Source organism: Podarcis erhardii, assembly GCF_964252035.2.
Source record: "Podarcis erhardii genome assembly, chromosome: 1".
NCBI lineage: Eukaryota > Metazoa > Chordata > Lepidosauria > Squamata > Lacertidae > Podarcis > Podarcis erhardii.
The window spans coordinates 102,649,249-102,674,333 of record NC_138497.1 but is presented as its reverse complement, the minus strand read 5'-3'; positions in this window follow the sequence as shown (position 1 = coordinate 102,674,333).

Here is a 25,085-nt window from a genome sequence, read left to right as displayed (position 1 = left end):
TTCCTGAATGTTTAAATCTGAAACTTGAGCAAAGAAAAAAAAAGTATACCAACGGTAAAACTGGCCAGCCCCTGGCAATTAACAATGTATTTAAAGAAATGTTCTTTACCTCAAGACATTGCTCTGCTTCCACCAATTCTCCAAATTCGGAGGCACCAAGCCATTAAAAAAAGAGAAAAGAATGCCCCTTCCCTTTCATGTTCACAGGGAAACTTATTTTATCCAAGCTTGTTCCCTCAGGCAAGAGTCACAGCAATGCTGCGTAGCATAAAACATACACACAGCCTCCTGCCAACTTCTCTAGCAGCCGATTGTAATGTGCCAAACCAACTGATGCGGATCCCTGAATCTCATTCTGACAAAGCCAAACACCTGCCCTGGTTGTTCAGGTAGAGCTGTTGTAATGAAGATTCAGGATTGGAGGGGGGAGTGTTGAAAATGCATTTTATCCATTCTTGTACTCTGTCTGCTTAGCAAACACGAAAGGCTATTCATTAGCAAAGGGTCAGCTGTAAATCTACACAAGAGGGGAGCCATTGTGGTCTCAGCTATAACAGGCCCAAATAAAAAATTCCCATGTCTATCTAAATGTGTCAGAGGTCATTTGAAAGGTGCCCTTCCTTCGTCGAACGCTGCAGCTTCGAGGCAGTCAGAGTACTGTTGGCAGAAACCTGAGTACTAGTTTCCTGCCAGGATAAATGAATTAATTTGCTCTGCTTTCCTTTATTAATTTCCATGGTGCACACAGCAAACCATCATGGTCCTCGTTTGTCTCTCTTCATGTATATCTAGGGCTCCAATTGCTCAGGTTCAAACATGGCGACACAAAGGGGATACAAGTCTACTGCTCTCTTGCATCTCCTCTGCGACATGGGACATCATCATGATTTGACATCATTTTGTTTAGAGTTTACCCTCCCCTCCCCAAAGCCAGGCTGGGGAAAGCTCCGCACATTATGATGTCATGACACTTGTTGCCTTTTAATGGGCATTCCCAAACAGACCTGGCCCAGAGAAGCAGGTTGACACCAACCTTGCTTCCCTCATATCATTTTCCTTGGGCCTTTTTCTGCTACACGGCATAGAATAGAATTGCTAGCTGAAACCAACGGCAGGGCTCATTATGTCCATGCCCCAAATCAATTTTACAAGCAAGGTTACAAAATGAAATATGTAAAATAATCCTAAAGGAGAGTACTTCTGAGCATGAGCAGGGATATTTTCAGAGTGCAAAAGTAGCAGTCAAAATCAGCTGTCTAGAAAAGCTCCTCCTTTGAAGGCAGACGTTTGCCAATGGAAACCCACTGAGAACAGGGAGAAACACAGATAGAGAAAGGTCAAGGACTGTCCTTAACAAAACAAACCTGAGATTTAGGGATCATACACACTTCTGTTTGTCCCATGATTTCTAAGGCCCAATAGGTTTTTCTTTCATCCCGCCATTTTCCTTGGGGAAACCTGCCGTTTACTGCCGAATCAGAACAAACATCAATCAGGTTTTCTACGGATTGACATTTCTTCTGATTCATCAGTAAGCCGCAGGTTTTTCTGGGGAAAGCAGCACAAAATAAAAACCTCTCAGGTCAATGACTAGGAATCCCAAGACAAACAGAAGAAAACATGAGGGAAACGAAAGTGCGGAAGAGCCCAGAGTTTTCTTTATCCACCCCCATTGGCTCTGGATGAGGACACAGGAGTGCTGCAGTGAGGGGAGAAGTTACACCTGGTGAAATTTTCCTTGCTAGTTCACTCCTAGAAGTGCAGGACCCCTTCCAGAATCTGGCAGCCCCCTGTGCAAGCTTGCTGCTTTTTATTGAATCTCCCTGCAGTTGCTTGCTTGTTTCTTTAGAGCATGTTTGATTAGCAAGATTTAGCTGCCTCTTCCTCTGTTTTTACTGTGGGAGATATTTGTCTAGTGGGAAATATATATATTTTTTTCTCTCTCAAAAGCTACCAAATTGTAATGCTAATCTATAAAAATAGCTAGCAGGACAAGGGGGGGAGCCCAGTCGTTATGTTCTGTAATCCCTCTTTGAGAAAATGTTCAAATAGTCATTTTGAAAAGTTGTTCTCACTCGTACCAGAGACAGCTGTTCTTCACACATACTGCAAATGTTTCTTTTGAATTCCTGAGGACACACAAGTTTTGATTCGAAGCCAGGATCTCTCGAACTGGCAAAAACTAAACACACCCAAGGCTGCTGTTTTTACTGTCGCAACAAACTTTCTTCCACATCTTACAAGGGTAAACCTTTTACCCCCATATCCCACATTGCATGATTAGTCAAATAGCTAATGTCTTGTCCAAGCAAAACACATTTTGTCATTTCTTGAAAATGTTACCTTTCACAGAAGTATAGTATTTCTGACCAGCAGGGAACATATGTCAACATTATCTATTATTACACAATGTCAGAACCAGAAAGAGAAGGTGGGTGGTGGCGTGAAGAACAACTTGAGCAATTTTCTAAAACAGGCATTTGAGAAGTACAAAGCCAGAATGTTTTGTCTGATTTTAGCTGTGTCAGCAACCTGGTCCTCCCTCTCCCGCCGACCACCAGAGCAAGACTAACACAGCGACGAGTGACCCACTGCCTAGTTTGTTTGTTAGTTAGAGCCAAACGTTTGCTACATTAGAATGTTTGAAAAGAACAGCGCGCACACACACACACACACACACACCCTTTCAACAGAAGAAAAAGAGAACCTAAAATGTGTGACTAACTGGGAAACGTCAAACCCACTAGCTAAGGGAAGCACTGAGATTTTAGAGAATTCACATTCTGGCCCTATTTGTAGATTTCTAATCCCCATTCTGTGTGATCTATAAGGTACTTCACTCTGTGCAGAATTTCCATTCATCTCTCTGCTTGACGTACATGGGCAAGTGGTATCAGTACAACTGGATTCACGCAGTAAGGCAGAGGTATGAGGGGTCCCACCTTTTTCCAGCATAGCTGCTGTATTTGTGGCTGTGCACTAGAAAACCCAGGAAAGAGACACCTTTCTTGAATGTCCCCAAATTCCATAGACTTAAGCAAAACATATTTCAAGATAAATGACAGGCCAACTTCAGACAATGAAAGAAAATCAAATAAGAGTTTGAAAATCACTGCTCTTAGGATCAAGATAATAATCTTAGGCCATCCATTTCAGATTCATGCTTACAGCACATTCATAGAGAACAGGCGGCCCATTCCCATGACCACTGAATCTTTGGCACCCATCGGGATAAGTACTGTACTTGAAAATCCTGTGCATGCTGCTATTCAGTTAGCTATTCCGTTTATGTTATGTCTTTCTTCCATCATAGGAGCCTAGATGGTGTGCATGTGGTTCTCATGTGGTCTTCTGACCCACTGTCATAGTCTCGTTGCTGAGCAACAACATGTACAGCTCAGTGGAGTGGGAGGCCAGTCAACCAGAAGAGTCTCTAAGGTGTACTTGCCTGGAGGCAGAGTCAGCATCTGAAGTCAGGTCCAGTCCTAGGGTTGGGAGAACAGCAATTCACACAGTCAGATGGTCCAGGGGTTAGGGAATCCAATGGTCAAGGGTCAAGACCAGCAGGAAGTAGGACCAGGAACTACAAGCATTGTCAGCATCTGACTGCTACTAGAAGCTCTGCTTCAGAAGGCTAAAGCCAGCTGGTTCTCATCAGCGCCTTCCTCTCCGAGTCCTTGAAGGCTGATCAGCTGCAGGTGGAGCTACTCTGCCTTCTCCACCTTCAGGCACAGCTGACTGCTGGTCCATGATACCCATGCACACTGCCCCAACCCAGATTTGCTTAGCTTAAGGAAGCTGACATCACCAAATGCCTTCAGGCCATGTCCTGCTTCATCAGCCTATGACCATGGTTGTGGGAATAGGCCCTCTGACCCACCCCTAATTGTGTTGTATGCAGCAGTAAGAGTAATCTGAAGCAGCCCTGCAGGAACTTGCAGTTTTTTTCAGAAAACATTTTAGCTCCCCCAAAACACTGCTTTTGCCCTGGAAAATGAAACAGACAAACATTTGTCCAGCTCTATATAATTCTTTATAGGTGGTTTTTGTCTTCCAAAACCACATCCCTTGCATTACTGCCACCACTGCCCAATATACAGATTATTAACTCAGTTTCCCAGCAATTATATGCTTTGCATATAGCAACATGTCTGAATCGGAAATGGCATTAGATGAATATGAATATGATAGATATAGATATATGTACACACACACATAATTGAGGTGAAGTTTCTTGGGTTCACACAGTGGAATATACTTTATAGCTGCCCAGTAAATGCTATAAATTGATGTTTTCAACAGCTGTGAGTCAGAATTAACTTTTCACATAGACAGCTAAACTATCTCACACATATATACTGCATCCCTTGACATACAGATTATTCCCTCAGTTTCCCAGCAATTATTGGCTTTGCATATAGCTACATGCCTAACTCAGAAACAGCACGATAGGAAGATGTATACATAAATGCATACTGAAGTGAAGTTCATTGTGTTTATATTTAACACAGGCAAATACAGTGGTACCTCAGGTCACAGACACTTCAGGTTACAGACACTTCAGGTAACAGACTCCACTAACCCAGAAATAGTACCTCGGGTTAAGAACTTTGCTTCAGAATGAGAACAGAAACCGCATGGCGGCGGCACTGCAGCAGCGGGAAGCCCCATTAGCTAAAGTGATGCCTCAGGTTAAGAACAGTTTCAGGTTAAGAACGGACCTCCAGAACAAATTAAATTCTTAACCTGAGGTACCACTGTACACCTTTATAGCTGCTCAGTAAAAGTTATCATGTATTGAACAAGGTAAGGCACTCTAAGGTGGAGTAGAGGATGAACTGCAGGTAAGGTAATAGCCAATACATACATTGTCACTGCTACATAGTCCCACAATCTGAGGAGACCCCTAACTTAGAAAGCTTACGATTGCATGACTGGGAACCTTAAACATCCACCTCAATATGTGAGCAGGTGCTCTGCTGCCCATCTCCCATCCATACTTTCCCAAACAACTATTCATACAGTGTTAATGCACAACTAGAGCATGATGCTGATAACACCGAAGTTGCAAGTTCAATCCCTGTATTGGACAACTGCATATTCCTGCATTGCAGCAATTTGGACTAGATGATCCTCAGGATCCTTTTCAACTCTTCAGTGCTATGATTCCATCCAAGGGTAGGCTGGGTAGAGCATCTCCGATTGAGGCCAGGTTCCAATTCCATTTTATTGTATAGATTTAAGTTATCATATTTGATGTAATGTTTCATGGTGTCTAAGCTATCCTGGTAGTTCTGAGAAACCGCATGGCGGTAAATATAATTTGAACATACAATACTAGCTATGACTGCAATACTATTTATAATTGCCCATTGAACTCAGTTTGGCATACTTCTGAGTAGGCAGCCTAGGATTGCACCAAATGTGATTAGTTGTATATGTTTTGGTAGACTTTTCAAGCACAAGGAAAGAGTTGAGGGGTTTGCATTGCAAAGGCATGCAGGAGGTCTAATCCTGCCTGCATTCAACTCATCACTAGCAATAGGCCCGCATTACTTCTTTATATATAATCAGTTATTAAAATACTTGTACGCTGCTTGTGATTCCAAGTAGGATTCTTTTGGACACCACATGTCTAATTGCCATGTGAATCAATCAGTCATTGCTGTTTAAGAACACATAAATTTGATACCCGAGTTTCTAAATAATTGCTCCCTTTTTTAGCTGAAATTTTTCTCACCAAAATTGACATGTACAAGCAAACAAGCCTAAAATCTGCTATGGATTTATGTTGAACTTCCACATCCAAATGTCTATACTAGAGCTGTTGCTCATCTGAAGAATTAATAGTTGATTGATCGTTTGGGCTTTAATCAATCAAATAATTAAATCTGCATAAATCTGCATATTAATAAAAATGAATTAAATAGTAATTCTAAAGGGCAAAAAAGCATTATTTCTTCATATTTAGATTCAGCATTCATGCCGCAGCAGGCACCATTTCAGAAAAGACTTTCCATCTGTGTGAGAGAGAAGGAAGGATCCTTCTCTCACACATGGAAGGAAGGCAGGAACTTTCAAAAGAATGAAAACAACAACAGCCTCCTGTCTGATTAGTCAGAGCCACCTTTTAAACTGATATATCTAAATGGTTAATCTACTAAATGTCACAGCACTGGTCCACCTACAAATGTAAAATTAAGAATTCAAGTGCTGCTTCAACTTCAGAGACTGACAGTGCCATCCTATCCATGTTTCTCAGAAGTAAATCCAAGCATATTCAGTGCAGTTTACTCCCAGGTAATTATGCATGGGATTGCAGGCTGAATTATATAGCCCACCAGCAGTGCTGTATGTCTCTGGTGCTGTGTGTCTTGCACATTATCCAGGGGATTCATAATAAACTTGACACATGAACCAATCTCTCATGTCGGCTGTTCATGCTGTGCTTTAAAAGTTCCCAGAGGTTTGCTACAGACTGGAAGGCAGAAGACCTATGGCCATTAGGATGGAGCAGAATGTGTTCCTAGAGGAAATTGTGAGGATTCCCTCCATTTCCTAAGAAGGGAATGCATATGGGTGATTTGGTGTATTCTTAAAATAGTTCTGGAATTCCATATTCCTGGGCATAGAAGTTTGAATTTCACACTGCATTGTTAAGAACTGGAAACTTGCATCCTATCCTTGCTCTCGGGATTGGGTGTAGGGCTGTGCTTTGAGCTCTGTCTCCAGGAAAAGAGATGATAAAAGAGATGAAAAGATAGTAGCAAAAACATAAAAGACACGACTGCATTCTTTCAAAATTACAAAGTGAGCTATGAGCATTGATGAAATAAAACACCAATCTTTTTATTAAAATTATCTAATATTCTAATCTTTTTCTGGGGGTTTATCCTATCTCTCGGAAATAGAAATTACGCACAGAAGTGACCCAGCACCACACTGGATGCTGCTGACAACATAAACATAAGTTTATCCAGAAGCATTAGAGGTTCATGCAAAACCAAATAAAACCCAACTGGATTTAAAGCTTGTGGTCAGTTCAAGAAACCACAACTAAAACAGTTTGTTTATCCAGTGGAGTATTACAGCGTAGCGTAAGTGTGTAGACTTTTTGCCAACTGTATTTATTTATCTCAGTTATTTAAAATTACAGCCATAGGATTAAAGGCAAAGAAAACGAGGTCTGTGCACGTCCAGGGATGTTTCGATATACAAATGGTTCCCTTTGTCACAATTGTTTTTATTGGTGTGTTTTTTTAAAAGGCTTCCATAGAGGCTTCATGATAAGAGGGTTATTTGGTGGAATTTCTACATATTTTGTCTCTAGTTCAGGGCAGCTGGTTTCTTTCCTCTCAGAGGAGAAAGTATATTTATCACTCCAACAGTGACTCAAAACAAACAGGAAGTCTTCATCAGCAGACTCCAGGGCAAAGCAGATACTAAGGTACTGGCAGAAAGGAAACAGGTCTCAGGCTGTGGAAGACAGGCTTGCAGTGTGCATATTGCAGAAAGCCAGATTAGAGAGAGCCGCAAAATTATTTCAAACCATTCCCCCCCACCCCACCCCAGGACGGGACATTTCCCACAAGAACTGTAGGGGGCCATTCTTTTTGACACAGTGTCCTTCTACTACATTTCTCTTCTGCATCTGAACTGGGGAATGTGACCTGGCTACCTAGGGGCCCATACTTTTCTGTGAATCTATGTGCCAAAGAGGAAACGTGAGGCAAAGTGTTCTAATGGTTTCCCTCTCTCTCTCTCTCTCTCGCTCTCTCTCTCTCTCTCTCTCTCTCTCTCACACACACACACACACACCCCTCCCTTTTGATGCAGCTGCTCCGAGGAAAACCACTTTTTCCGCCCACGAGAGTTCTCTGACCGATTACTTCATGTAAATGCAAAATTAGCCAATAAAGTAAATCGTCTTGGTAAGTTTAAGGGAGGGGGGGAAATGGCAGTTATTAAAATAAATATAACTCCTAGACGATTGTTTTTAAAATATCGTGTTGGAGGGCAGCGGTCATTATTGTTCACTGAAACATAATCTCCAAGGGTGACTGGAATGCGTCTGAAGAATGGAAATACATCGGCTGCTAAAACACACATAAATAAATGTTAACAACCCAGGGGCGAACACTGACTTTATAGATCCTTATCTTAGGCTGAGCACAGTGCCTCGGCCTAGATACCTCTGTTAATGCTGCTTTCTTATTTGAATTTTTCTGTGTCTGAATAATACTTTGGGACACTGTGGACAATAAGGAAGGACTTTTTCCATGTAATCTTGCCTGGATTAAATTACGCCTCATGATGGTGGGTGCATTTCTTTGGTACAGTATGTCCGTTTGCCCACAATGCACACACGAAGCAACGGATTCATTCTCAAAGTTTCCAAACTTGTACAGTTTCTGAATGGAACTGGCATGCGGACTTAAAAGCTTTTCCTTCCCTCTGAGATGGATGTAGCTTCAGCAAACTGTTAGCAGGTTGCTTTTCCTCACCGAAACAAGTCCTCAGTGACATAATTATGTTTCTAAGTGCAGTATTTAAAGGGAGTTTAAATGAAGTACAAAATTTGGGGCACATGGTGGCGGGGGGTGGATCATAATATAACCCCTCCTTCAATCTTCTCTCCATCTTTATCTGGGACTGTGCACACACTGAACTATTTGCAGATCCGATGCACAAGCAGCCTGCAGAGGAATAAATGGTTTAGAGCAGTAGTTCTCAATCAGGGGTCCGGGGACCCCTTGGCGTCAGCGGAATGCACCCAGGGGGTCCGCAGCCCCATCCCTTGCCTCCCCCACATTTTATTCAAAAAAATGCTTTGCAGAGGTAACTACAATAGAGCTATCGAATTTTTCAAAAGTAGGGGGTCCACGGCTTGGCTTTTGGAAAACAGGGGGTCCTCAGTACAGTGGTACTACGGGTTACAGACGCTTCAGGTTACAGACGCTTCAGGTTACAGACTCCGCTAACCCAGAAATAGTACCTCGGGTTAAGAACTTTGCTTCAGGATGAGAACAGAAATTGCATGGTGGCGGCACGGCGGCAGCGGAAGGCCCCATTATCTAAAGTGGTATCTCACATTAAGAACAGTTTCAGGTTAAGAACAGACCTCCAGAATGAATTACTTAACCCGAGGTACCACTGTAATTAGCTAATTGAGAACCACTGGTTTAGAGGAAGTCTTCAGGCCGACAGACAGTAGCAGGCAGCTGTCAGGGAGGGGCTGCAGTGCGTACCAGGCCTTCCTGCACTGGTATAGATAGTCACAGCTTATTGAGAGGCTGTCAGGAACTGGGCAGAGGAGGAATGATGGAGACCGCCTCCCCATCCTGACCCTTCCAGGGAGGAGGAAGAGGAAGATACTATAGATTAACAACAGGGTTTGAGGGAGGTCACAGCTCAGAGGCATATGAGGAGAAAAGTTGGGAAATCATGGGAGAGCCAGAGCAGCACCTGGCTGACACGTTGTCATTAGAAAGCGTTCCAGGCCCTCCATGTCCCAGAACCCAGCGAGCCTTAAAAGTAGGAGAGCAAACAGCTCAAAGAAAGATGGCATTTAGCAGCACCCATAGAGGTGATGATTATGACAAATGAGGAAGTATAAGAGACGGAGGGTGGAGATTCACTCTGGACAACGCCATTATCCAAGAGGCTGGGTTCTCCAGCCTCTCTCTGTAAAGATTGAAATAAAAAAGAAGAAACTTTTCCTTGCCTTTATACTTTCCTGGGCAACCAGCTAGAAGCCTCTGACAGCATCCTGACAGAGAGGCAAGGTGGCAAGGAGTGATGCTAATTGTGATGGGCCAACTAATTATTGTGACTCAATTACACAAGAGCATGTGAACAATACTATGAGTGTATTGCTAGTACAACAGGTAGGGTTGCTATATTTCAAAGCAGGACGCCCCAAAAGTTGTCGAGCTCCAGGACAAAGTGCCGCCTTTTGGAAATTGGCTCAGGACATAAATATGGCAGTCCTAAGTACAGGTGACTCTCAATTTACATTACAGGAATTGTGTGTAAACCCAAAATGGTATATGATCAAAACACATTGGGTTCAATGGCAGTGGGGATTGCCAAAGTCTTTTTTGCCCCATTTCCACCCCCTTTTTATTTTTTAAAAAATATTTTTTCCAAGCACGTAAAGCTGAATGTGCACAAGTTAAATGTGCGCAAATTGCAAGTTACCTGTATATATTAAAATGAATTGTGGATATCCATAACCCCATAAGGTAGCACATTCTAGTTCCCATTTTTTTCCTAAATGGACCAGAACTAGAGTTGTAGTGACTTGGTGTTTATCTAAATAAAAACCTATTTTCCAAATAAATTTTAAAAATTAAAAAAATGTCCAGTAGCACCTCAATGGTTTTGACTCAATGGGTATGGTAAGCAATCACCCATCTCCTACTACCCTTCTGAGAAAAATCTCACCCCACCCTCCCACTATATATAAGGGTCTGGTGACTTCTGTTTCAGTGTATCTGAAAAAGTGTGCATGCACTCGAAAGCTTATACCCAGAACTAACTTAGTTGTTCTCTAAGGTGCTACTGGACAATTTTAAAAAAAATTAATTATTTTGTCTGCGTCAGACCAACACGGCTACCTACCTGAATCTATTTTCCAAAGATCTCCAGGGAAGGAGAATCTTGACTTAAAGTTAAGACAGACTATTTTAAAGGGGCTGCAATTAGCCATAGTTTATCATATGCACTTGTGATTAAACAGACAGAGATAAAAAGATAGTCATACACCTGCTTACCTTGCAATATTTATATATTTTTTAAAAAGAAACAACCTATGTGCAGGTTACACATCACACCTAAAGGCCGTGCTTTCCGTGTACGAAAACTGCAGTGTTTGAAATGGCCCATAGCGAAGCCACCGGCATAACAAACACTGTGGTTAAATGTCACATATTTAAAATCTAGTATCTAAGATGTTTACTTGATAGGCTAACAAGAAGGGTTATGCATGCAACTACTGCAGTCTTGTTCAACTCAGCAACAACAAGCAATCTAAAATAAAGGCCAGCTCTGTCTGTGTGCATGTCTATATTTTTTCCCCTCTCAGTTCAGTGATTACAGAAAACCCACAGTGCCAGCTTGAGACTGGCAAGGCAACTAGCACTGCACACAAAAGCAGCACAGAGACATCATTTTAAAATTCACATTGAAATATGACCAATACTTCAAATGTGAGCAGGGTAGCCACTTACAAATCACCAAAAGCTGGGGGGGGGGGGTGCGATGCTTCTTTTAATAAAAGAGGGTACATGTTTGCATCTTGCGAGTGCTAATTAATTTTCATAAGAGTGGATTTAGAAATCATGATTAAAATTTAATTTAAATAGATATACAATACCTCTTACCATAGTGGGGGAGACTCTGGCAGGTGGCCTGTGTGCCTGCCCAATCTATTGCCCAGGTGCTAAGCGCTAATGGGAAACTTCAAAGCCCTGCTCACTGTCCTGCTGGTGGTTCGTTTTCTTTAAACCAGATTTGGACCAGACACACCTTCAAATAGAGGAGTCCGTCAAATAGAGGACTGTCCTCTGACAGCTCTTCAAATAGGACCCATACACCCACCCTAAATGTAAAGGGAAGTTATTTTACACAGCCACACATTTATCATTCCTTCATTGATTGAGAGACTTACCATTTGTTTTGTTTTTTACCTTCTGCTTTAGCTATCACTATTATAAATCAAATAACAATGATCATGGTGAGTTTTAGACACTACCTAAATACTGGAAGAGAAGGCAGAAGCTAGGAGAGCCTACTTATGCCCTTCCTTCCACAACTGACTTGCAAGGTACGCCAGTCACATCCCCAAATGGAGGAAAAGAGATCAGGGCTTTTGTCCACAAACATCACTCCAGTATAATGTAATGTAATGCCAGCAGTGCACATTTCCCCACTTTACAGAGTAGAAGAGGGAAATACTGAGTCCTGATTGTCTGCAATCTTCAACTCATCACAGAGGACAGACAGACAACAGAGTAAAAAGAGGGAAGTAGAGGCAGGGGTGTTTCAGAAAGCAGACAATCTTTGGACAGCTAAGATGGATGGATGTAGTGGCCTGGCCAGTCCTACTATTAGACAGAATGAGGGAATCAACATAGGCAGCAACTGCTGGCCAAGAGTGACACTCCTCCTGAATATTCACTTTTTTCTATCTGCTGCAGGAAAAATGCTATGAATGCTATCATGTGGCCTGATCTGCTGCCATCACAGCCACCCACCTATCAATTACCTGACATTGTGTCATTCAAAGTTTGAGGTGGAAGCAAACCTAGATTTATCTCCAATCTTAGAGCTGTATTCCCATAGCATAAATATCAAATATCTGTGACCTTAGTACTTAGTGCTGAGATTTGAGATATGACATCAGGTGACAGGTGAGTGTGCTTTGACTAAAATGGCTTTGCTGGCCCAATTCAGACGTGTGGGTGGCAGGCCTATTTAGGCTTCCAGACCAGACGTTCCCCACCACTCTCTATCTCTTCCTGCTTCTGACAGCTGCTAGTGATTATTCCTACCTCCTGTAGCAGCACATTCATGGCATAATATCCTTAAATATTCTGTGGTATCTCAGCCACACCCAGTCAGGTACAGATGGATTTTTATATATAGATCATCTGTCACCCAGCTACCCCTCATAAACTATTTTTGATTACATGAACATTAACCAAAATTAACTACAACAGTGTCATTGTGGCTTATAAGTGATATGTCATCCAAGAAGGACCATAAGCATTGCCTTAGGCAAGATGTGCCTAATAACATACATGCTGTGTGCAAATGATGGATCTAGGGTTGATAGGTCGCAACTTGCAAGCCTGGACCTTTAAATGCCCAGCAATATTGCTGCAGAAGCATGAAGAGGAATGTCTGTGTGGATGTGGACTTGGATGAAGCCAACCAGTCTTCTCAGTATCCATTTCTGATGTGTTCTAACCCTGGTCAACCTATTTTTTTGCTCCTGATCCTGGTAAATAATTGAGAAGCCTCCTTGGGGTAGCCTTTCTTCTCCCCCACACGCCATCACTGCTTACCCAGACAGCAAAATATCAGTGAATGTGTTTGAGTGCCGCAATTGCAAACAGATTCAAGTGTTTACACAATGTTGACTTTCACAAGACTGCAAGCTGGGTGGGTGGGGAGTGCACAAATGAAGGGGATGTGGCTATGGTCCGTTACATTCTTGCATCAGAGGTCAGTGCAGGATAGGTGATTGCATTCTAAAGGAAAACAGCAAGTGAAGTACCTTCAGAAACATGTAACTGGCAGCAGCATAACCTGCAAGTGTCCTTGAGGAACCTGGACATCCCATTTTTTCCCAGGAGAGCATAGCAGCCATTTTGGACACCATGATATCACATGATTTTGCACTGAAATCTTGCCCCTATCCCCCCCCCAAAAAGTGCTTTTGCCAGGGCACAATCTCAGGTGGCACCCATAAACACATGCATTTGGGGGCACAGTGAGAGCACAACCTTGAAAAAGCACATCTTTTGGGCTCTGTGATCTTGCGTAGGTCACATTACTCACATAGGAGCATGGACTCAAAGATGCACATCCCAGTTTTGGGACTCAGCATGTTGAAGGGTGTGCAGGAGGGCTAGGAAGAAATCCTTGGTGTATGGGAACCACAAGGAGAAGGAGTATTACAAGTGGACAAGAAAGTCCTTCTTTTCATCTGATGAAAATATATGGGAGGATATGGGTTGGCCTTTCCTCCCGACCCTTTGATGAGGGTGCTCATCATGCTTCTCTACTTTCTCATCCACATAATATATTTTGAGCACATGGCTTCCACCTAGGAATCCTGGGAACTGCTGTTTGTTAAGGGTGCTTGACATTGTAGCTTGTGAGAGATAACCCACAGTCCCCAAGATCCTTTGTGGTAAAGCTACATGTTTGCGGGAAAGCTACATGTGTGGATGTGGCCAACAGCAGAAGTGGGGAACCTGTGGCCCTCCAGGTGTTGTTGAATTCAAACTTCCATCAGCCCCAGCCAGCATAGCTAATGCTCATTGTCTGGGAGCTGTAGTTCAACAGCATCCAGAGGGCCACAGGTTCCCCATGATGTAGAGGCAGACTATCAGGCCTTGTACCAGGGAGCAGTCTATCAGCTATAGATATAGCATCAAAGACAGTCGTACCTTGGATCCCGAATGCCTTGCGACTCAAACGTTTTGGCTCCCAAATGCCACAAACCCAGAAGTGAGTGTTCCAGTTTGCAAACGTTCTTTGGAACCCAAACATCCAGTGCGGCTTACGCAGCTTCCAATTGTGTGCAGAAAGCTCCTGCAGCCAATCAGAAGCCGCGCCTTAGTTGTCGAACATTTTTGGAAGTCAAACAGACTTCCAGAAACAGTTCCGTTCGACAACCAAGTTATGACTGTAACCATATTCTGGTTGTTCAACAATAGGCCTCAAGCATACTTAGAATCAAGTGACCAGCCCTGTATAACAGTTTGGAGTGCAATACCCACACAAATATTTCCTCAACACCTATTTTCGACTCCAGTATCCCAATGGTGGTAGAAGAAGAGAAGAATAAGAGTTTGGATTTGATATCCCACTTTATCACTACCCGAAGGAGTCTCAAAGTGGCTAACATTCTCCTTTCCCTTCCTCCCCCACAACAAACACTCTGTGAGGTGAGTGGGGCTGAGAGACCTCAAGGAAGTGTGACTAGCCCAAGGTCACCCAGCAGCTGCATGTGGAGGAGCGGAGATGCAAACCCGGTTCCCCAAATTATGAGACTACCTCTCTTAACCACTACACCACACTGACTCTCTGGTAAAGGAAAGAGTGCAGGTAAAACAGCCAAACAGTCTACAAGGTTTCATATACACTACTGCATACAATAGCTTGTGGTTTCTGATCCCTGAAAAGGGCAAACAAGTATGTAATGCCAAAGCATGGCATTGAGATAAGAATATCAGCATGTAACTCTCCTTGAATGTGGAAAATTCAGCCACCTGGATTCATTATTTTTAGCCTATTGTGATTTTCTTTGAACAACCTACAGCAGACAAGTAGTAAAAAAAGGCCCTCCCTATTTATATTTGAACTTGCCCACAATAGGCATCCATTCTGACTGGTCCTCAGGGATTGTGCATTATAATGCCCTGGCCTGGCCTACAGGAACCTGCAGACTCCAGGGAGTCTTAGGACCGGCTGTGAGGCTCTCTGAACAGCAACAGGCAGAATTTCAGGAGAGTGTGAATGAGTTTGTTCCAAAGCAGCAGGTCAAGTACACAAGCCCAAATGGGCAGCTGCACAGACCCTGCCAAACCACATCTCCCTGCAACGTACTGTATTATGTGGACCACACTAATTCATTGGTTCACTGATCTTCTATCTATCTTTCACCCCACAGGTCCATTGAATCTTTTGGAAGGAAACTCAAATGTTATAAGGAAGTAATGAAATCCCCAAGCTTCACCCTCTGATTGCCCCCAATTTTAGCCACATCCCATTGCCCTGTAGTTCAGGAATGCATTCCAGGAAAGTAAAAGCACTTCAGTGGGACATGAGGGAGTGTGGCCTGAGGAGAAAGGGGTGTAGGCCATGGAGGAAGTAAGGCTGGGTGGAGACAGTACTGAGTGCCAGACAGAGGGACCTGAAGACTACTTTTGACTCCCAAGCCAGAGATGCCCCAGCCTCATGGGTGTAGCCAGAGGGGGCAGGGAGAGGCAGCTACCCACCCCTAAATCAATAAAAATCAATAAAAATACATAGGTAGCTGAGGTTCTGCAAACCCTAACAAAAGGCCTGCTCCCCCTAACAAAAATCCAGCCTTCACTTAGACTCCCCAGCTGAGCCCTTAGGAACCACTCTATCTGACTCATGCGAATGCATGTACTCTACTACTGAACTCCTCTTGTGTGTCTCATCCTGCTGTTTTGTTTTGTGAAAAGGAAGGATTATTCCATAAACAAAGGAGATAAACAAAGACAAAGTTTTGCACAAATTTTGCCTATACTAGATTTGCAAAGATAGAAATTGCTATGATTGAAATAGACATACAAGGTATCTTACCATACTTGGGAAGACTGACCTGCTCAGTCAACTGTTTAGCGTCCCTACTCTTTATGATTCTTTATGACCTTTAAACTGGATGCAAAATGGACTGCCCTTTATATAGAGGAGTCCTTCAAATATAGAATTACACTTTGACAGCACTTTTGGATAGAGGACTGTCCTCTGTAAGGTGTGGCACTTGCATTTTACATCACTGGGGTAAGGAGAAGCAGAATCAAATACCGTACATATGTTCCCTCTTTAGGCACAGAATGTGAAAGAAGTCCAGAAGGATTGCAGCTCCCCAAAGGACATGTGCCTTAGCATTAAAGTTTGGGATTTATGGCTATGGGCTTCACTCACTAGTATAACTCTAGAAATGTCTTCTTTCCCTTGATGTTCAGAGCAGTCCTTTGTTTAGCTGACATCAACTCAACTCTTCGCCTCCATGGTTAAGTTCTCTGCCCAAGCCTATACGCGGATAGGAGCAGCAGACCACCCAACTGAATAGACACAGATGAGCAGGAGATGATTCAGCTGAAAAGCATATCCTGCCAACGCCCAGGCACATTTCTCTACAGAGCAGAATATGATGTCCAAATTCTCCAATGGCAGGGCTGTGGAGGGGGAAATGCTACCACTGGGGAGAAGAAGTGGGTATCTGTACACAGATATAGAATCTTTAAAGCAGAGATGGGAAGCCCAACTGTGGTTGTCTAAACAGTGCTGGACTATGGTTTCCATTATCCCTGGCCATTGGCAATACTCACTGGGGTTGATGAGATCTGGAGAACCTCTGGAGGGCCACAGATGCCCTATCCCTGTGTTAAAGTTATGACAGCTTTGAAACAGTTTTCTACAGACAACTCTAGGTTCCTGTTGGTTTTTGGTACCAGGACAGGATAAAACCAAATATGGTTTTTCAAAGCAGTGGTTACTTTGATATTAGATCAGAATACGAATCCTAAATCCAAGGAACAAGTTCAACTAAGGTTAATTTACCCATAAACAGCACCCTTGCCCACTCTGTCAGTTATGCAGACATACACCAGGGTTAATTTATGCAAACAGTACAAACAATTTGGATTAGGTAATGATGTAATGAATAGTAGTTAAAAGATTCAATAGACAATATTCTTCTACCAAACCTAAGGAATGGAGCAACTCTTACCTTTTGCCTTGAGGGTGGGTAAAAACTTATCTTTGAACCGTTATTATTATTGTTCATTAAATTTATATACTGCTCTTCATCTGAAGATCACAGTTCTGTTAAACTACCAAACTGTACCAATAGATATCTTAATCATAACACTGTGAGCTCATCCAGACTTCCTTTTGTGCTGTGTTTCTGTGTACAGATCCATGCTTTAAAGCGCCATGTCCAAGCACTTAATGTTATTTTTACCCTGGTGCTTTCCCTGCAAACCCACTCTTTACTACTGAATCAGAGCAAACAGCAATCCACAGAAAACTCGAATTGCCATTTGTTCCAATTCAGCATTAAAGAGCAGGTTTTCCTAGGGAAAGCAATGGAGCAAAAAAAAATTAAAAAGCATGTGGACACAGAGCTTTAAAGCATGGCCAAAAGGTAAGTATGAATAAGCCCTGCATTGTTCTCATTTTTGTCCTGCCTCATTCCATTCCCTTCTTACTTACTCCTTTATTACACCTAACTGTGTGAAGATACACCTGAATATCGCAACTTTTGTGGCAGGCATCCCCTTTTGTTCCATAAATAATTCACAACTCTTCCAGATATAAATACAATCAGTGCAGGGTTTGGTTTATTCAGAACCCAAACCTCATAACATTCTCTGAGTTTACATAAGATTTTGGAAGTCTCAGACAAACACAGGAAGAGCTACACAAACATTATAGTGAAAGGCACAAGGGAAGACATGGGGTGGTATTAACTATGTCACAGACTGCAAAGGCTGAAAAGAAATGCTGTTATGTTTCCAAGCCTGCTTGTTACAGGGCATGTACACTGCAGCCATCTATGGAAACTGTAGTGGCTTCTCCCTTAGTGCTGTGATGGTGGTAACCCCAATCCTGCAACAGTCAGCTTATCACTGTAGTACAAAGGAAAACTGGGAAGAGCCTTGCTGCATTAGGAAAAAGCATTAAAAAAGTTAAAAGGTATATATGTGTGTGTGTGGTGGTATGGTTGGAATAGCAATGAATATTATGAGTGACAAAAGGTAGCTTCGTGGAAGCTAATTTGCTAAGTGTGCACACAGGAAAAATGGGGTCTGAATGTCGTTTATGATATAAGATCCCTGAGTAGAGCACCCAGGGGGGGAAATCGTCTGACATGGCATAAAGCAGCTTCTTCTCAATCTCAATCTCTCTCTCTCACACACACATGCACAAACATACACATATATTCTGTATAACTATATAACTATATTGTGTATCTGTATAGGTCTACAGCTTGCACTGGCATAAAAAAGGAGGGAGGACTGTGATTCATCTTCAGTGATGTCACAGACACTGTCCAATTGGTACCAATTTGAAGAGTTAGAAAAATGCTGGTTGCACCTCAAAAGGTGCCTCCTGGGGCAATATAGATAGAAGCTTGGGAAAACAGGCTTGGAACTGAAAGCCATGCAACAGGAAAAATAATTATAAAGTATATGCAGCAAGAGAACAAACATCTGCAGAAGTCCACCCTGGCAAAATCACTCTACATTCTTTCTGCCAAGGTATGGAAGGAAGCAGAAGGGGAAACTGAGGCATACACACACAACCAGACAAAATAACGTTTCATCTTGAGAGTCTATACAAAAGTAAACCAAACTTTTTCCACATATGCAATTAGGTTGCTTATGATGACATTTTAAAGAAATGAATCACGTATGTGGTGAGCATCATTAGTGTTTTTCAAGCATGCAAAGCTTGCAAAAATCTTTGCCTTGTCTCCTTGTCTTGTGACCTCTCCTCACCCTTTTTTCTTTTCTTTTTTTGCTGCCAAGTAATCACCGCTCCCCAAAGGCAAACATGCTCCTATTACTATACATATATTATAATATTATTATAATTATATTATTTTTAGCCAGGTAGCTGATCATTCTCAAGTGTGTAAGCATCACAATCAAAGCATTGATGCTTTAGTACTCTGGACATTTTACAGGCTGCTTTAATCCAAGTCATCCTAAGAAATGTTGCTGCCCCAAGTGGTTACACTGTACATTCCAATAACCCAGCCATACCCCCAAGCTGTGGCAGGGTGTTAGTTGTACAACACTTAGGCTACATAACAGTTTATTTCATTTTCACGATACTTAATTTCCACATTATATTTGAGCTTTCACATGAAGTCAAAGCCACATCCAGAACTATGGTGGAACATAGCACAGGTTTAGCATTCATATCCATATCATTTGCAAACAGATTTTTTCTGGAAGCAAATAACATGAAGAGGATTGCTAAACTTGCACTATACTGTATTCCACTATAGTTCTAGAAGCGGCTTTTATGTTGTGTGAAAGCTTAAATATAATGTGTAATCTAACATTTTGAGGAAATGGAATAAACTGCCATATGAATGCAGCTCTAGAGTTCAACAACCTGTACTTGAAAACCCAAATATTATATAAGTGCCAGTGTTGATGCCCCTCCAGTTCACATAGCTGAAAGGAATCTCAACAATCTGCCCAGCCCATTGGGTTGTCTTCTAGTTGCTACAATGTATATTTTTTTCTGAAAGGCATCCTGTGTTCTTAACAGCTGCATGACTTCAGGAACATCAGCTGGTAGATTTACCTACTTACCATAAGTTCCTCTGTCAGCTGGGGAAAGCTTCACCCGCTTGCTCCTCAGCTGTTAAATGTGCAAGAGTCCCAAGGAAAAGAAAACTGGCAGTCTTAAGCGGCTTTGCACAAATAGCACATGAGTATCAGTGGACAAATTGTCCATTCTTGCCTTACTTCCCACATTCCTAGCTGTGTGCTGAACCACAGATCTGAGAACACAGCATAGAACATCAACACAGAAAGTTGACATTTGGATTAGAACAGTGGTGGCACCAGAAAAAAAAAATATGGCAGGAGGTGCACAGAGGATATAAAGTATACTACTGGGGCAGAACCTGCACTTTGTCTGATATTATGATATTTCTGAAAGAGAAATAGCATTAGAGGGCTCAGCTGACACACACACACACACACACACGCCAGTACATTGTAGGAACGCAAATAGGGGTTGCAAGGTGTCACAGGCAAGCGCATCCTTATCACACACCAGAAAGCATGGAGCTTTTTCCAGCTCTGTGTGTTGCCGGGGGGGGGGGGGAATCAAGAGACCAGGAGATATCCTCAGGCACTGCACCTAAATGAATGACTTGCTCCCTTAAATTGAAACCCTGAGCACTAATGAAGGGAAAGCTTGCAGCCTTCTCCTATAATGAATTACTACCTTCCATTGTAAGGTTCTTGAATTGAGCCCCAAGGAGATGCAGTGAACTTTGCACAAAACAAGGGTGCATGAATGATGAGGGCAGAGGCAGGAGGTGTGTGGAGGTCCCTTGCTCCTTTTTTTGTCCAATATAAAGAAAAAGAAAGTGACCGTCCAGTCACTTTTTTTTTTCTACATGAGATGAAAGATCTGAAGACCTGGAAAGGAAAATCCAGGTTTTTCTAAGTGCCCATTCTGATGAGCTCAGCTGCAGTATTATACCACCACTGGGGTTACTGTTGTCTTTATGCTAATTCCATAAGACACTCGCAAGTTAAAAGCAGACTAAAGCTTCCATTGCAGCTTCCCCAGGAAAAAAAACTGAAAAGCATCCAGTAGCAACTGGAAACAGGCTCCTACAAACAAAATAGCCTAAACTAGCATATGACATTTAACTACTTCAACTCTTTAATAACAAGTCAGTCACAAAAATGTCCCCTGTCACTCCCCATCCTTTCTCTGAAAAAGAACACCCACCTTTCAGCCTCTTTAGATGAAACCAATGAGATGAAAAGGTAGCAGTTAAAGAGTCCCACAATCACTTTCCCCCATCTCTCTGTCTTAAACCACAGAAATGAATTTTGAAAAAGGCCCACTCCTTTTTCCTCTAAGTAAGAAAGGAAGATGCCCTGCCCATGCTTTGGCAAATAGCAAAGCACTTTTTAAAAGCCAAGAAAGAGCAGCATTTTTACATGCTTCCTTTCAATCTATGGTTCATCACTGCCTAGTGGTGTTGATGGTATTGTTTTATGATTCGTCTATGTTGTTGAACTGTGGGGATCCTATGAAGTTATTGTTGTCCTCTGACATCGCAACAAGGTTTACAATAGGTGAGACAGCTTTTCTAGTAAAAGATGAAGGATGCAATCCTGATAAGCAGAGATGTGAAACTACCCAAACATGTGAAAGTATATTAGGCAGAGGGCCTTCTCGGTAGTGGCGCCTGCCCTGTGGAATGCCCATGCAGCAGATGTCAAGGCAATAAGCAACTATCTTACTTTTAAAAGTCATCTGAAGGCAGCCCTGTTTAGGGAAGTTTTTAATGTTTGATGCTGTACTGTGTTTTTAATATTCGGTTGGGGGCCGCCCAGAGTGGGCAAGATATAAATAAATTATTATTATTATTATTATTATTATTATTATTATTATTATTATTAGGAATTGCAGTATACTGTCAACTGTCAGACCAGGATAGGGTGAGAATATCTTCAGCCAATGAGCATGCCCAAACTCCTATTCAAGAAGCTGTTATAGGTGCATGCACTGTCTTCTGAGCATGTGCAATGGCTGCCTCAAATGTACACACCTCAGCTTAACTGTGAAGTGAATGTGGCTAAAGTTTTCCATTCGGATCAAAGCTGCTTTAAGGGAAAACACATCAAACAGCAACATTTCTCAAGAAACTACAGGATAGATAGGATGGTGGCTAACGTCACATATCCACGACTTCGAAAACCAGTGGTGGCAGTGTGCTGGATACAGAGTAAACAATAATGTGTACACAGCCTGAGACACACAGCTCACTCAAGCAATCTCTAGTACATCTCACAGAGTTGTTGTGAATGGGGTACTGAACGGCCTTGTTGTCCCACTGAGCTCCCTGGAGAAAGGGCGGGTTAAAACTGTCGTTAAATAAAAGATCACGCCATGCATTTCTCTGTTCCACAGAAGACTGCAATGTGATGCGGAGATGAGGGGAAGAGATGGCATGATGTCACCCTACGGATTTCAAGTTATGAGATGAGGAGGGGAATCTAGTCATAGGGCCACTGTCTTCAGCAATAGCCCTGTGATTCCAGTTAACATGGAATCCAGCGGAGGGCAAACTTCAGCTTTGCAGGACTTAACTCTGTTCTTTCCTGGAACCCCAAGATCTACAAAGTGGAAAGGCACTTACATAAGTTTTAAAGAATTCTGTACCCAGGAATTTGTTTGAGTACCAATACTGACTGGAACTCCTCCTGCACAAAAATCCACTCCTGGTTACTTCCAAGGTGGGGTCATTGTTGCAGAAGTACACACAGAAGACTTGCTAACCTGCATCAGATCAGCAGATCTCAGCCTGCATTCATCCCACCCCTCATGCAGTCTCAGAGAAGCACACTGACTGTGCAGTGTAAACTGCACATGGGCCTCCCCCCCCCAAAAAAAATCCCATATTCTCACCTACAGTTACAAAAGAATTAGGCTCATTCCTCTGCTTTTTAACCTCCAGCCGCTTTGAGTCATTTACCCATAAATATCTGAAGGAGGAATGCAGTGTTTTAATCCTAATGCCAAAACCAGAGAGAGAAACTTTTACATTGTATTCGTTAACACAGGATGCCGGCTTGACATCATTTCATAGAAGACAATGTTCACGCTCTCCCTGTTGTTATTTAGCATTTGGAAACTGTGCCAAGAAAATTGGTTGAATATGAAACAACTTCAAAGACACAACTCTGTGCCAGCCAGAATACATCAAAGTTTAACAAAGGTGGGGGGAGCTAGCTACTTAATTCACCTGATCTTGCTGGAAAGACGAGAGGAACTGTTTTTATCTATTTACCTTCCCAACATTTCCTTCCTCTCCTGGCCACTATTTAAACTGTTTTCGTATCTTCCACCCCACCTCCCAAAAGCAGAATTGTGGCAACTTTTGACTTTAAGGCATGTGAAAGGAAAAAGCAAAGGAAACCGTTTAAAAAATAAAAATAAAAGGAGGCCTGTGTTGTGTTCAGAAGTGATCAGCCAGTCATATCCTTCTGCCCTTCCCTGAAAAGAATAAAAATCCTACCTTATCATTTCCTTACCAAGATTAACTCCTGCTTCCTGGGGAGTATTTCTGAGGTAAAAGGGGGGTGGAGCAAAGGTGATAGAAAAAGGATGGGGAACAAGATTAACTCCTGCTTCCCAGGGTGTAATTCTGAGGTAAAAATGGAAAAGTAGCAAAGAAGTTGGGGGGTGGAGATTAGCTCCTGCTTCCACAGAGAGTATTTCTGAGGTAAAAATGGGAAAGTGGTTTTTAAAAAAATGAGGGAGGACAATATTAATTCCTGCTTTCTGGAGAGTATTTATGAGGTAAAAAGCAAAGGTGGTTAAAAAAAAAAAAAAAGTAAAGGGGACAAGAGGGGAGCTGAACAACCCAAACTGTCAAATTCCATTTTAGAAGAAAGGGAAAAACTGAAAAGTGAACGCGTTAAACATGAGCTGTTTCCTGCACTCAGGAGGAAAGAAAGCATGCTAGTAGCTGTGTGCACAAGGAGATCTGCAGTGGTGTTATCTCTGACCTGCAGCTTAGCCCTTGTTTCTCAGCTGCCAAAAAGCTCCTATTCAATGTTATGCTGAGTTCATCAATGCTCCACGTGTCAGGATCCTAACAGGAAAAAGCAGGACAGGCACTCTGCTCTATTCAACTGCCTGGGGACCCCATGACAACTCAAATCCCCTTATAGACTGTCCATATCAACGTGCGGCAGGTCAGAGCGCATAACCCCTCCAGAACCACAAGCCCAGGCCCACACCCTTCCCCGCTTGTCAGCACTGTCACTTTTAAACTGAACATCGAGCCTTATCGCCAAACCTGAAGTAAGTATGACAATTAAGATGGATTGTAAAGCCTGCCGCCCGCTGCACAATTAACAATCACTTGGCAGCACGTCCCACCCAACTGTTGGGTGGTATGGCAAGAACTTTATCCCTGCTTAGGACTACATTAGCATATTTAGTAGGCTGCAAAGCATAATTTCTGAGATATGGACATATTATTTTTTTTGTCTTTGCAGAAAATCTGCAATTAAGCTGCAATGTGCAGGCTGCATAAAGCAGGCAGTAAACTTTACAAACCCAATAAGAGAAGGGGGATGTTTTTTGACTCTCTCTTTTCCTTTCTGGTCTCCTGGAGGCTGTGAGCTTGTGCCTACACTGACTTGAGAGTAAACCCCCTGGGTGTTACCTCTGAGTAAACGGGCATAAGGTCACACCACATGGCTAGTAGGAGGTAAATTCCAGTGACTTCAGTGGGGCTTTTTTGGAGTAAACATGCTAATAATAATAACAACACTGCATGGGTAAATGTCTTAAATACTTCGGCACACAATAATTATAGGAAAACAGCAATATCTGGAGGGACCATAACATTTATTGTGCTGTCTAAAAAGTACAATGATGACTGGCTTTTTGAAAGAACGTGCACACGTATTCTTAATGTTTGTCATCTGCTCCTTTTTATTGTTGTCATTGTAGTAAGTGCTCCTCAGATCATAGTCACGCGAACAGTGAAAATTCATCACACGTATACCTGAAAAAACTGCACAGCAGTGGGGGTTTTTTCAGGACTCCAAACTTCCTTTACGTTTCTACTAAATCAGCTGCTTGTTAACATAATCTGCACACCAAACAGTGTTTTTATTTGGGGTGGGGTGGGGAAAATACTTGAGATGGAACTGGCTTTCAGGGCCACCACACACACATAAACACACACACAAGTCCTTAGCTTTTTAAAGTGTTGTTTATGGTATCTGTAAAATCTGCTTGGGTGGGGGTGGAAGAAGCAGAGATCTTTTTGCAATCACCAAGACATTGTCCTCTTCAACATCTGT